Below are 13,010 nucleotides of genomic sequence, written 5' to 3'. Positions count from 1 at the left end.
GAAGCCTTATGACAAGGATGACAAAATACATATTTGAAAGGGATGAATTCAACAAAGTGCTAAAAGACTTATGTTTGACCTAAAAGAGATGGAAAGACTTTGGGGAATATTGGATAAGGCAGTGTTTCATATCACTACACCCACATTTTATTGGCCTTTGATGGATTTGAATAGCTGCCTATTAAAGTCCACTACCTAGAGAATTATACATTAACAGCAAACACCACACATGGAGTCTTATTACAAGTGCGAGACAGAGCCTATTTGTAGACATGACATCATCTTTGTGTTACAATGCATATATATGGCTTAAAAGTTAGGGGAAAGAGTAATGTGTGTTCTCACCCTGTGTCAATACCTTGCCTTAGTGAAGTTGTAAACACATAGTGTTGGATTATCCAGTCATCCTAGTGGCTTCAGTGACACACACTCACAATATTTAGAGAATACTAGATTCAAACACCTACCCAAGTCCACAAGCTAAACAATGTCCAGTACCACAGAATTTTTACTTAAATGATAAGATACACATTTGAATGGATGGCATCATCTGTGTTTAGCAAAGCAGATGTGTGGTCTAAATTGGACTGAAAGTGATAAAAGGGCACTCATCTGGTGGAAAATAGCAAAGCAGTTGTCTGGTCTAAAATTGGACTGAAAATGATAGAAGGGCACTCATCAGGTGGAAAATCTATAGATCAGATCTGTGGGTGAAGCCATTCATGTATAGTTCTAAAGTCACACACATACTGATATAAGTGAGTCAAGGGACTTATTGCTAGATTAGAACACCTGCCTATCTAAGGTACACAAGGTACAGTACTTTGAATCAACCACCACCGCTACAGGAAAAGTCTGCCTGCGTGTGTGGAACAGAACACAGTTTTAAGGTTTACATCATCATTACATTACAAAAGAAATGTTTGAGCTAAAAGACTGAGCAATGGGAAGCTCTCTACCAGTGTAAGCTGACACATAGTGAGTACCACCTAATTACTGCTCTGCCTTGGGGTATGATCTCTAAAGTTCCAAATTCCACCCCAGTCACCAGCTTAACATTTGCAATGGAACTGAAGCTAACATATATATATATAGGCATGCTATGCTGACATAGTGAGTGCCTCCTGATTACTCCCCTGCCTTCAGATATGATCCCTGAATTTCCAAATTTCAGCCCAGTCACCATCTTAACATATTCAATGGAACTGAAGCTAACATATAAAGGCATGCTGCACTGACATAGTAAGTGCCTCCTAATTACTACCCTGCCTTGAGATACAATCCCTGATGTTCCAAATTCCAGCCCAGTCACCATCTTAACATTTTCAATGGAACTGAAGCTAACATATATAAGCATGCTGCAGTGACACACTGAGTGCCTCCTAATTACTGCTCTGCCTTGAGATATGATCCCTGAAGTTACAAAGTCCAGCCCAGTCACCATCTTTACATTTGCAACGGAAATGAAGCTAATATATATAGGCACGCTGTGCTGACATAGCGAGCACCTCCTAATTAATGTCCTGCCTTGAGATATGATCCCTGAAGTTCCAAATTCCAGACCAGTCACCATCTTAACATTTGCAACAAAACTGAAGCTAAGTATGTGTCTGGATAGAATATTTCACTGTATCCTCACTCAGCTTGCCACTATTAAACTAATTGCCTATGTTAACATACTAATCTGTGAGTAGTGTGCACACTATTGTTTGTAGCTGTTGTGGCACTCTCCACCCCGCTCTCTATAGTTGTAATCTTTTTCCTTCCTATGGACATTTTAGTTCTGTATTTCTGCCCCTAATAATAATAATGAGAGCTACATACTAAATCATAGACTGTAGTACACCTTGACTGCAGTGTCCATATCCTACTACGACATGTCTGCTCTCACCAAGGACCTACAGTTAAGAAATAATTACATGACTTTTTCCCTAAATAAAGCCAAATTCTCATTTCAACTCTAAATCTATTTTTCTGAACATACCTGAAGTTGTTGACTGTTTTTTGCTGTTAGCTGTGTTTCGCTGGCTTGTTTCCTGCCCCCTCCCATAATAGGCCCTCCCCCTTCAATGCTGAACCTAGTTTATAAATAGCAGTGCTTGTCCCCTCCCTGCCACCATTTTCAATTTTCAAGTTATTTTTTCCCCTCACAACCTGAGCATTCTCATGCTGGGTGCTCACTATGTAAGTGCAGTTGTGTAGCATACTGTATCAAATAGTGCTATTTTATGCATTTTGACATTTTTTATTGTATTGATATACCTTTGTCAGTTATAGAGTCGGCTTACAATTGTCCATGTACGTCTAGTATGCATATTCACTTTATATCATGCTGTGGTCTGCACTATATTGATAAGACATGGCTATTTTGCTTGTATACCATAGTCCATACAGCATACTACATTTATTTTCTTTTGCTCTGTAATTGATTGCTTACAATTAGAGTAAGTGCTCCAGTAAAATTCCTAGTTGACTGTTGTACTACAACTAGATGTCTGTGTTTAGCTCACTCTTTGCTAATATAAGTGTTCCATAGCCAGATATCAGCACTGCCTCATTGTTTGTGCATAATTCCATTGAATATTACTCTATTTCATGCTTGCTCCTGTATGTACTAGCAATTCCTATGTTCATATGAATGCATTTATAAAACTGCTGTGACTTTTTTAATTTTCAGCTATTTTAATTTTCCCTGTCTCTTTCTTGTTAATTCCCCTATCCAGTATATATAGGCACTCTGCGCTGACATAGAGAGTGCCTCCTAATTACTGCCCTGCCTTGAGATACAATCCCTGATGTTCCAAGTTCCAGCCCAGTCACCATCTTAACATTTGCAATGGAACTGAAGCTAAGGATGTGTCTGGACAGACTATTTCACTATATCCTCTCTCCGCTTGCCACTATTAAACTAGTTGCCTTTGTTAACATACTAATCTGTGAGTGGTGTGCACACTAGCATGAATTGCTTTTAGCTGTTGTGGCCCTCCCCACCTCAATCTTGATAGTTGTTATCTTTTTCCTGCCTATGGATGCTTTAGTTCTGTATTTCTCCCCATAATAATAAAAACGAGAGCTACATACTAAACTCTAGACTGTAGTAGACCTTGATAGCAGTGTCCATATCCTACTACAGCCTATCTGCTCTCAACAAGGACCTACAGTTAACAAATAATTACATGACTTTTCCCTAAATAAAGACAAATTCTCATTTTAACTCTAAATCTATTTTTCTGCACATACATGTAGTTGTTCATCGTTTTTTGCTGTTATTGGTGTTTCGCTGGCCTGGTTTCTGGCCACTCCATTCCCCCTCACCTTCGCTCGGGCTCACTCTGTTCCCCTACCCTAACCCATTCCAACCCACCCCATTCAATTACCTTTATATGTCACAACAACTCTTCCCTACCAATCACAACAGTTCACTGACACTTGTACTCCACCTCCCCATCCTACATCATCCCAGCATTTACTACTTGATATGCTTCTCTAATGATCTCTCCCCTTCCCACCCTCCACCCCTAAACTCCTCAATCATAATTTACTCTCACATTAATCATGACCACCCCTTATAATTAGATCCTCCTCTTTCTCCTTACTCCTGCTCTCTTATTTCTGTCTACATTAACCACATATCACAACACTCTCTTCTAAAACAACTCAGCTCCTACTATAGCACATGCAGCCAACATGTTACCCCCACTCACTTTTCCTCCACACATCCCTCTCTTTTTGTTCTCACTACTACCTCCCTGCATAAAGTTAAGATACTTTTCACACATAACCCACTTCCTATACTTAGAATCAAACTACTGATAGCATTTACTGACTCTTATCTCAAAAAACATTACTTCCATAGCATTCTTCTATCAGGTGACATCCACCCTAATCCTGGACCTAACAAACTACTTCCTGATCTTACTAACACATTCTTACCACTTCCAACTAATGCCTCACCCATCAACACTAGTACCTCATCCTCCAAATCTCGATTCCTGATTGCACTTAACATACAACGTGTCTTTAATAAAATCACCCTACTTCAGTCATTAATCTTCCACTATAAACCTGACATCCTAATGTTGTCAGAAACTTGGCTAAAGACCCACATAGCTAACTCAGAAATACTTCCCTTGGTTACAATATCTAAAGGTATGACAGAGAAAAAAAAAGGGGAGGTGGAACTGCTACTCTCCACCCCAACCACCTCTCTATATCCCCATCCCAATTTCTATACCTGATTTTAAACTTGCTGAGATATTGTTAGTAAACTGTAATGTAAACCAACAGAAGACACTCACTACAGCAGCCATCTACATTCTCCCAGGTGACAACATTACCATATTAGAACCGATCCTGTCCTGGTTCTCTCACTATACACCTCATGAACTATCATACTAGGGGACATTAATATTGATTAGAATCTACTTAATACCAACTCTCCTACTTCCCACATAAACTTATATGGATTCTCCCAACTTATTAATACCCCCACTCACCTATTCAAAATTACTCCTTTGGTACTATACTCAACTGGATGCTTGTAATAAACCTCTCTAATTACCATAGTCCCACTGCTCTAGCTGGCACACTCAGTGATCACCTTTTCATCTCTGTAATAAGACACTCTCCTAGCCTTCTGAAAACTCACCAATATAAAGTCTCCTGTAATCTATCTAAATTCCATCCTGACACCTTCAATCAACTGCTGTCCTCAATAGACTGGTCCATACGCTATTCTTTGCCACTTGAAGGTGCTGTTCTACTTTTTAACAAAATCTTCTTGGAAATCTTGGACTCTCTTGCCCCCTCTAGAGAAATTAGAGTTAAATCTCAATATGCTCCTTGGCTAAGTGGCACTACTTGCTCCCTCATGGCCAAGATAGATAAAGCCTGGATGGCCTGGAAAAAAAAAAGCACCTTATCTGTCCTTAACTCTTGCAGAGAACACTGTAATCTAACAAAAAAACAAGTCCTACTACAAAAAAGAACTATTATCAAACATCCCTCAACAACCTCTATTCTAACCCTAAGAAGCTCTTGTCTTCTGCTAACAAACTTCTATCTCCTGAAAACCCATCATCTCCAAATCCATACCCCAATAAAATCATCACTTGAAACTGCCACCTCACTTAACTTCTTTATTGAGATTATAGAGAAACCTAATAAACTTGGAACCCAGTACACCAAATGTACTTCTCTTTCCTCCCTCTTTATATTCTTCTCACTATCACGTCTCATCTTCTTTCATTAGAACTCTACTTAGCAAGTTAAAACCCTGTTCACCATCTGTAGACCATCTATCACCCCTTTTTCTTAAACATGCAGCAAAAAGTCATTGCATACCCTATCTCTATCTTAATCAACAGGTCCATAAAAGAAAATACAGTCCCAGATATATCGAAGAAATTCTTTGTTATACCACTCCACAATGGTGGAAACTCCTGTGATCCCTCCAGGTTCAGACCCATTGCCTTTCTCTCTCCCCTCTCTAAAATTCTTGAAAAGTGTGTACACAAACAAATTCTCAACTTTCTCCTTCAGGAAAATCTTCTAACCCCAACTCAGCATGGTTTCTGTCCCTCACATTGTACATGTACTGCTCTCATATCTTTTACCTATAACATTGCCCTAGCTAGGGATGAAAATAAACCTGTATCTGCGCTCTCTTCCTTGACTTATCCAAAGCTTTTGATACAGTTTCTCATGCCATCCTCTTAAACAAACTCATCAATCTTAACCTCTCTAAATCTACTACTTCTTGGTTTACTAGCTACCAATCTAACCATTTCCAAGCCGTCAAATTGAAAACATCCACTTCCCCCTTCCTACCAGTCAAAACTGGGGTTCCCCAAGGCTCTCTCCTCAGTCCCCTTTTATTCAACCTATTCAATGACCTTCACACCTACTGTCCCAGCTCTACGCTAATACAAAACTCGGATGGCTCTACCATAATCAGTACCTCAGACAATATGTAAAGCCTTTCCTCTAAACACACGTACAGCTCCAGAAAAAAACATGAAACACACAAATCATCAGGATAAAAGATTTTACTGATGTATCTGGTACCTCAGCTTACACCTTCAGAGAATAAATTATTGCATCCAATAGCTTTCTTTATATAAATCTTACTTAATACATTCAATTAACTGTCCTTCAGTAACAAGTCAGTAATTCAAAGTGCCCATCACACATTGCCCAAATTTGACTGTTCATAACAATTTTATACAAAATTTCAAAGATGGATCCCAGCTATTCTCTGACTTAAAAAAATGAAACAACATCATTCCATTGCCATTAATAAAATGTGAACATTTCCAACCATACAGCGAAAAGTGTCAGTTTACTTATAGTGAACATTAGTATCTAATTCCATGTTCAAACATTTGGGATATAGTGTTCTGAAATTTATAATACATTTTAACTCCAATATTAATAACTTGCTATTATCTGCCTCCCTATTATAGGATTTGGGTTTAGCCAACACACTAAAAAAGAAAGTTTCTACTGAACCACCATGTACCTGAATAAAATGTGTTGCTACTGGGTTCTCCATCCTACTCCTTCTTACGTCACCCAGATGTTCCATTATTCTTTTCTTAACTGCTCTTATTGTCTGTCCGATGTACCACTTTATCTGCGAGCATCCACAGCCTATGAAGTAACCATTTCCCCTGGATTCACAGGTGTATGTTTCACTGGCTTTATAAACCTTGCCATTAATATTGGCCCCATCTAAATTTCTGATTTTCTCACAAACTATACAATTCCTACATGGAAAACTTCCCTTTATACTTTGTGCTTTTCACAGTTTCCCATATGATAAGAGCTCTTTTAAATTATTTGATCTCCCATAGGAAAAAAAATATTTTTTTCTGAAAAAATATCCCCATATTTTTCATCATTCAGGACTATTGGCCAATACCTACACACTAAATCCTTTAACTTTTCCAAAAAAGGGGAATATTTGGTAGCAAAAAAGAGGGAGTTCTGCACTTCAACTTCCTTAGTCAACTCAACATGATGCCATCTGGAACCTTTAGCCTAACTTCCTCCTGGCCTTGTTTTCCGCGGCCATTAAGACATCTTTCTGATAGCCTCTTTTATATAACCTGTTCTTTACCCTATTGAACTCACTCACCAGTTTGTTCTTATCTGAAGTATTGTTGGCTATCCTTAAGAACTCATCTTATGGCAAAGATGCCAATAGATGGGGGGATGCATACTATCTGCTGTCATAAAATTGTTCACAGCCGTGTCCTTAGTGTAAGGTCTATAATACGCAAAGCCTTCACAGCCACATTCAACAATCTCTGCACTCAGATGAAAAGTGGCTTAGAACTAACCAGCTCCTTTTGAAACCTAAAAAAAACTAAGCTACCCCTCTTACTACCGAAAACCTTCAAACCTCTTAAACCAGACTTCTCCATTGCATCCCTCAACAGCACTATAATCTCAGCTGACTCACATACTAAGCTCCTCGGTGTAACAATCGATGATCAACTAAAACTGGACCTACATATCCTCAATACTGTAAAAAAAACCTCACAATAAACTCAGTCTTTTGTATAGAAACAAACAGTTTCTCCCAATGAAAGCTAGACCAACCTTGGCACAGACACTCCTTCTCCCTTCTCTTCTCTATGGTGCTCCTATCCTTATCCACGTCCAGAACAATCTCCTAGCTAAACTTGAAGGTACTTACAATAAAATTGTTAGATTTGCCACAAATGCTCCCTACAAACCCCACCATCTTGCATTAAAAACATTACAATGGCCTGAGCTACCCCATCTACTGCTACAACCTCAGCTGCAAATTATTCATAACATACTTACTAGTCCTTCTTCATTCCCTGCCCTAGCCACTCTTGTAACATAATATGTACCCAAACATGAACTCAAAAGCTCACAACAACACCTTCTTCAGGTACACAAACCTGACAAAAGCATGGGAAAAATTCTGTACAGCTATGCTATAGCCAGTTCTTGGAATAAACCCTACCCCTATGACTTCGTACCATTAATAAAAGTGATAGATTTAAAAAGGAACAAAAAAACTAATTTCAAATTTCTTGGGATTTCTCTTGCCAAAACCTAACCTAAACTACCTTCATAGTGCCTCCTGCATCATGCTTCTCTCTCACACACACTTTTCTCTTTTTCTCTTTTCTCTCCTAATTTCTATCTTTTTCCTACTTCTATAATCTCACCTTGTTGCTCATGTTTATTCTGTTACACATACTTTTTCTTTTCTCTTCCAACTTCTACTCATTTCCTACATCTATAATCTCACCCAATTTGCTCTACTCCTTTTTCTTTCATGGCATTATGTTATTACCAATATTTTAATTAACTTAAATACTGTACTGTATCCTCACTATATGTGCTTATGTAATTTATCTAAACAAGATTATACTATTGTTTGTTATTCCATATTGTGAATTTTGACTTATGTCTTTATATGTACCCTTATTTCTTGTGATATTTGAAGTTGGAGCTTTTCTCCTCGGGTCTTTACTGAAAAAGGGCTACTTATAACCCAGTCGGACTAACCTGGTTACCAAATGTTAAAATAAATAAAATAAGTATCAGATTTGTGGGTGAAGCCATTCCTACCTAGCACTAGAATCTCACACAAAGACACACAGAGACAGAGACACACAGAGACACAAACACACACACACACACACACACACACACACACACACACACACACACACACACACACACACATACACACACACACAATAGTCATTCACTGCTGGATTTGAACAGCTACCTATCTAAGTACACAAGGTAAAGTTTAGGCAACTACCATTTCAGCTAAAATGTTTCACCATAACCTCTGGATCATTGCATTCAAATTTTCATTAGCTGTGTGTCATTGTGAATATTTTATAATATGTGCACAACATGCAATGTAAACACAGTGTATCAGCTGTAAGTTTTACAGGAGAAGTCTGATTATAGGTGTAAGATACTGCACATTTGAAAGGATTACATCATCAACATGTTGCAGAGCATATGTTTCTGCTAACAGGGAAAGAAATTGATGGGAGAGACATCTCTTGGTGGAAATATATTTCCTGAGTGGAAATCTGCACATTAATAATGTGGTTAAAACCACTCCTTTGCAACACTAGAGTCACTTATTCACACACACACACACACACACACACACACACACACACACACACACACACACACACACACACACACACACACACACACACACACTCCCACTACTCAGTCACTGCTGGATTTGAGCACCAACATAAATGCACAGGTTACAGTATACTGTATCAACTGTCAGCTCCACAGGAGATGTCTGACCAAAAGTATGAGATACTGAACATTTGAAAGGATTGCAGCATTAGTATGTTGCAGAGAAGAAAGTGTGCATTGCATATGGGTGAAAAGGAATGTTTCTTGACAAGCAACAAAATAGCAATGTGTTGCTCACAAGTAATTACATACTGCTCAGATAACTCATATACCATTGCATTCATGGGCATTGTGGCAATGTGAATGATATGTAGCTGTTTCACATTATTGTGTGTTGACTATGTATATGATGGATGATAATCACAGCTGTCAAACAGAAAAGGCATAACCAGATATTCTTGCCTTCTCAGATCAGGATCATTGTATGAAAATCTTCTTTAGCTGGTGTGTCATTTTGAATATTTTATAGTACGTGTACAATCTACAATGGAAATGCAAAACATACATGTCAAGCATATGAAAATACTCTATTTAATATTATTCAGCAAGTATGTGTCCAAAGGACCCATACTATTGTACATCATTTGCAAGTATTTGCAAGTAAATTATGGAATCCAAACATAATTTACAGTATGTGCGGTTTAGACAGCATCACAGTGAGCTCATGTATTCAAAATATGACAAGCTGTTAAAACATACACAAGTAATATAAGCCACTGATATTACTTTTTTGAAAAAAACACTTACTAAAGAGCACCACTGACAAGCACATTTGCACAACTGATGGAAATGTATTAGTGCATATGTAACTATTTTTGAATTTTTGAACTTAGAACAAAAAATAGTAGTGTTCTATGGTGCTCTGTGTTTAGCTTCATGCAAATGAGTACAGACGTATTGACTGTTCTGATTCTGTGTCAAGTTTAAAAGAGATGTGTGTAGAGTTAACATTTTCTGCGTCATGATTTATACATACCTCACAATCACTGCAGTAAGCTATTCGTTAGATGGATAGTACAGGGGAATCCTTACACTGCCTTCCTATTTGATGAGTATCCACATTTTAAGGCATGTTGTAATGCTCCTTATGCAACTTGAACTTGTTCTACTATATTTCTGACTAGAAAAGTCAGTACATGATCACAAAAATCTGTGTTAGACTTCAAATATTTTAGAAAATGCAAGGTAATTCTAAATATTTACTCTTATTGCATTCTAAGTTTATAGCAGAGGCTGTTGTAACATGTGCCTAGTGTTGTATGATTGTTACTTCATAAATCATCGCTTTGACCAGATGTCTTGCATTTATTGCTAGGAATGTATAAGCATAATTGTGGTGATTGTGAAGCACATAAAGGACCAGCCAGGCTACTGTTGATGAAATAACATATGTATCCATAACTTAAAATTTAATGAAAAATGAAAATGTTCCTAATTTTTTAACCTGATTCTGGATTCAAACACCTACTTATCTGCATTGACAGTCTATAGACATAATCATTAGCTGATCACACCACAAAGTAAGGTAAAATGTCAGGTACTAAAACACATGCATTTTAAGGGACAATTAAAACAGTAGGAACTGAGAGAGTATGCATGCTGTATACTACATTATAGTAATGACACAACAACATCCCATATTGCAGGCATTCGATTCTTCAGCCTATTCAACATGTTATAAAAACTGTCTCTTTACAATGCTGTCTGTCTCTCCAGAGTACAGTGAGACTAAGCACAAAAGCAAGGGGCAGCATTCTAATATGGCAGATGGCAAAAGCTCACCATTTTTTCCAATAAGATGGGACCTGCCAGTTACCTTTGGTTACAACTGCTGCTCAATGCCATGCATCATGCAAATACTGAGCAGAAAGACTGATGACACAGAAGGGGAGGGAGAAGAAAAAGAGATAGAGAGACAGGGAGAGAGAGAGAGAGAGAGAGAAAGAGCAAGAGAGATTTTTATTTTGGGGGCATTTCTGGCCATCTCAGTGGTATCTTAATTTTAGTTTTGTCATTAGAATAATTTTGACATGGTGTGTGGAATTAATTGCTGCCAAAAAAGAACAAACACAAGCAGGAGAGCAGAACCATGATTAACAGCATCTATATTACATCATCAAAGCTTTAGTTAATCAAATACCTAAAGCTCGATCTTGTAATATCAACAGCTAAAATTGTCAAATGGCTGATTCAACCAAGGGAAACACTTCCCTTGGTCGAATAAAAAAAAAAAACTTTACATCCGAAATCAAGTGGGGGCCTTTGCCTCCACACCCCATGATGTGGGGGGCTGTGCCTCCCACACCCCCCCTACTTAAATATACCAACTCCAAGATCGCTCCAAATTGGAGAAATGGGCATACTCCACAGAATGGCCAAGGGAAGTGTTTCCCTGAGTTAAATCAGCCGTTTGACAATTTACAGTTTCGATATTACAAGTTCAAGCTTTACTTATTAAATTAAGTAAAACTTTGATCATGTAATAGGGAACCGAATAAGACATGTGTAGGATAATGGTGGGCTAATACATATGTAGCCAATAGTTCCACATATAATATCAATATGAAAAAAATATTAAATGTTTGACATGCTTCTGGATTCAAACCCTTGACACCATTGCAAAAGAGCAATTTACTGACCAAAGCATTATCTGAGAAGATGACACTGGAAGTCATATTTCATCTACAAAAACTCACACATATGAAGGGATACTGACAAAAGATTGCAGCAAGGGACAATACATGAATCAGGCTTCATCACAGTCATGAAAATTGTAATATCCCATAAGGTGTACATTGCAACCTGCAGCCTAATAATCATATTACAGTAAATGTCTCCTCAAAGTTCTCTTAGTCTACAGTACTGTAGCACAGCAATGCTAACACAATTGCATAATAATAGCCATACTAGTGTGGTTGAAGGTAAAATCTTCTGTTTTTACAAAAGGGCTTGAAACTTCATTTACCACTGTTACATAATGGCAAGCATTGAGCAATTGCTAAGGACAAAAATTTGAACAAGTTATTTTATGGGCAATCTCTGGCCATGGCTGTTCTGTGTGATTCTAATTTTTGATCAGGTTAAAAATATGAAAAGGGGTTGATTGGAGAGTGCTAAAAAAGGGAGGGATAGGATAGGACACAGGGAGAAGAATATTGGAATTTGCACAATAGCAGTGGAAGAGCACCAAAGCTATCCATCTTTTCAAAAGATAACTGTACTTCTACAAATAATTTGAGGAATGTTCATAGTCACCACATCAACTGTATGGGACAACAACTTAATTATGTTGTCTGGCCAGTTAGACTAAATATGTAAAGTTGAGAGCTAGGTATGTATGGGGCATCATTTATTTGAGAGAGAGAGGGAAATGTTGAGGAAGGTGGTTAAGAATAAATGGGTTATGTAGGTAGGGTAGGTTAGTTTGCAAATGCAGACATACAGGACAGACAGAGATGGTGATGGACATAAAAGTTGGAGGATCCCATGACTGGAGATAAGCAGGTAGAGGACACTGGAGATACATCCCCATCCATCATGAGTACAGTGAGAATATAGTCCTTACTCTTAGAACTGTCATCACTGTCTCCTGTCACAGACAGCTGGGGCAGTGCCAGATGGGCCATCAACTTGGCTATTTGATATAGGACTTTCTGAATTTTACTGATGTGGGCAATATGACCCCTCTTCATAATGCCTTCTTCAGCCCTCTTAGCTTCTGTTGGGTGATGTAATTGCCACCTCTACTTGTACTACTCCCTGTGGGTACCACTGCACCAGCCACCTCT

This window comes from Protopterus annectens, chromosome 7.part0, assembly GCF_019279795.1.
Source record: "Protopterus annectens isolate FY-2018-M chromosome 7.part0, PAN1.0, whole genome shotgun sequence".
NCBI classification, from domain to species: Eukaryota; Metazoa; Chordata; order Ceratodontiformes; family Protopteridae; genus Protopterus; species Protopterus annectens.
The sequence above is the reverse complement of the archived record's forward strand: the minus strand, read 5'-3'. Positions refer to the sequence as shown.